Raw genomic sequence first — 3,151 nt, 5'->3', positions numbered from 1 at the left:
CGATTTTATATTGTCGAGGCCGGATTGATTTTGTCTTCAGGAGTTCCGCGGTGGCCCAACTCCAATGTGGATCAGAAGTTTTCAGACTTTCTGCTTAGGTCTGGAATCTTCTAAGAATGCTTTTGGCCTTAGGAACTTGGGTGGCACTGACCTGAGACCCTCGCCGTGGCCGCGCCACGCAGGGATGCAAAGGCAGATGGGGAGGGAAGAAGCCCCAAGATTTCCCAGGGAGTGGATTGAGTAGCTTGGTTGTACTGGATGCAAAGGATCAGGGAGGGTAAAGGTAAGCCTCGGAGCCCCAGAAAGAGGTTGTCAGCCCCAGAAAGAGGCTGGTGGGTGTTGCAGGACCAGGGAAGTAGAGGGAGATGAGGGCAGGGCCAGGACCAGAAGCGGTGCTCCTGGAGCCCAAGAAAAGGACTTAGTTGCTCTGGGTGAGAAGGATCAGGAAGCAGTATTGGTTCCCCAGGTGTCTGGGGCCCCAAGCCTAGGAATGGCGCAGGGCCCAAACTAGGAGTATAGACCGGCGGTGGGGGGGGGGGATGGGGGATGATGGAAGGGTGAATGTGGCTTAGGGAGTCCCGGCGCGAGACTTGCGCTATAGACTTACCCCAAGAGGCCTGAGGATAGGAGAGTTAGCCGGTGGTGCAGGCCGAGGGAAGCAGAGAGAGGTGAGGGTGGGGCCAGGGTGCTCCTGGAGCCCAAGAAAGGGACTGACTTGGTCTGGGTGAGAAGGATCAGGAAGCAGTATTGGTTCCCCAGGTGTCTGGGGCCCCAAGACTAGGAATGGCGCAGGGCCCAAACTAGGAGTATAGAACGGCGGGAGGGATGGAAGGGTGAATATGCCTTAGGGAGTCCCGGCGCAAGACTTGCGCTATAGACTTACCCCAAGAGGCCTGAGGATGGTCCCCAAATTTCTTTTTAAGTGTGGGTGGATTGTTATACAATCATAGATAATCGAAACAATGATTTTGACAGATTTCCCTAGAGAACTCTTGCTAAACTTGAATTTGCAAAATAAATATCTTAAGCTATAGAACAAAGATTCCTTACTAATGAAATTTTATTATCTTCAAATCTGTGTCCTAAGTGAAAACTTAGAAGAGAAAAATATTAAGCCATAGACCCTTGCTATCTTGAACCTAGCATGCTAAGTAGGCCAGGAGCTTATTTGTTTATTTCCAAACATCCACTGGGCATGTTGCTGGCATGGACCAATGAATGTGATGTTAGATAACTGTTGCTGAGGGGTAATTTGTCAGGTATCAACCTACCTAGGGGAGTGATATTTTCTAACAGTACCCTTTGTGCTCAAAGAGGATGGATTGTGCCATTCACCAAAGTAAGGGACTCATGGAGGAGGCAAGAGCATCCAAATTAGAAAGACCTGATGAGTGGTGGGAAATATAGGTCTGAGCATTTCAATTCCTTTGGGGGATGAAGCAGAATATAAACTCAGTTGCCTCATGCTGTGTAAAAGTTCTCACTGAACTGATCTGAAGTAAAAGTGTTGCTCTAGCTTGACATACCAGGTCCATGGTGCTCTCTCTGGGTCAGCCTGTGCCTCTGACCACCTCTATCACCACTTGCCTGTACTCACCCTTTTTAATTGTTAATTTTTTTTGTCTTTTTTGAGACAGAGTCTCCCTGTAGCCCCAGCTGTCCTGGAACTCACTATGTAGACCAGGCCAGCCTTGAACTCACAGAGATCCACCTGCCTCTGCCTCCCGAGTGCTGGGATTAAAGGCATGCGCCACCACGCCTGGCATTTTTTTGTTGTTTTTTAGTCATTTTATTTATTATTTTTATTCTATATATATGAGTGTTTTGCCTGCATGTGTGTAAGTGCACCTGTGTTGTGCAATGCCTGCAGACGTCAGAAGAGGGTGCCAGGTTCCCGGAACTGGAGGTATGGACAGTTGTTAGCTGCCATGTGGGTGTTGGGAATCGAACCCAGGTCCTCTTTAAGAGCAGCCAGTGCTCTTAACTGCTGAGCCATCTCTCCAGTCCCCATTTTTAATTTTTAAAAAAATTAGAATACAAGTTAATGGGTTTCACTATGATATTTTCATACAGATAAATTATTTTACCTTATTTGTCCCACCACTCCATCTCTCCTCCCCTCTTCATTGGTTGCTTTCCCTCCTTAATTAGCGCCCCTTCTGCTTTAATGTCACTTGTATGTGTAGAAAGCTAGCTAGATGATACATGACAGATAGATAGATAGCTAGATGATAGATGACAGATAGATAGATTGATAGACAGACAGACAGACAGACAGACAGACAGATAGATAGATAGATAGGAAGAGAGAGCTAAATCGAGACTCATATGACAGGAGACATGCAATATTTTATCTTTCTTTCTCCCCATCACCTGCTCTTATTCCCGCCTCTGCCCTCCTTTTAGATCTTTCTCTTCCTCCTGTGTCCCCTTTATATTCATATACATGGGCATCTAGTCAGTCTACATCTTGGTTATTGTGAATAGTGCAGTAGTAAACATGGATGTAAAGTATCTCTGCTCCTACCACCCTTTGATCGTTTCAGTCATATTCTGGAACATTCTGAGCTCAATTGCATCACTGTATCTTTGCATCTCTGCCTACTGTGCTTCAACTGCCCCTTCACTCACTACCAACAAACTTGACTGAACTGACTCTGCTACTGACCTCATTTTGTTTTTTTATTTTTTGTGTATATGCACATGCCTCTCTCACTGAACCTGTATCCTTCTTGTAACTGCTCTTTCCCTGAAGAGCCTGAGGCCTGCTTCTCAGTCTTCTCATCTCAGCTCTACCATGGTCCAGGTGACTTCATTATGTTTACAAATGAGCTGGGATCTCCTGGTCTCCAGGTCCATGGCTTCCTCATTTCCAGGAACTGTTTTCTCTACTTCTTGCTCTCTCCAATCTGTTGGCACCTGGAACCATCCACTGTTAAGGTCCTCCTTTAGTACCATAAACCCCAACATAGCAGTTACTTAACCAGAGGGGAACCTCCAGACCACCATGAGCCCCTATTACCATCACTTCCTTTTTTATTTATTTTTATTTTTAAAATTTTATTTATTTTTTTAAACTTTAAAAAAATATATTATTTTTATTTTATGTGTATGCATGTATTGCCTGCATGTAGGTAAGTGCACCCGTGTC

This window comes from Nannospalax galili, unplaced genomic scaffold, assembly GCF_000622305.1.
Source record: "Nannospalax galili isolate Female #2095 unplaced genomic scaffold, S.galili_v1.0 scaffold285, whole genome shotgun sequence".
Lineage (NCBI taxonomy): Eukaryota > Metazoa > Chordata > Mammalia > Rodentia > Spalacidae > Nannospalax > Nannospalax galili.
Note: the sequence above shows the minus strand (reverse complement) of the source record.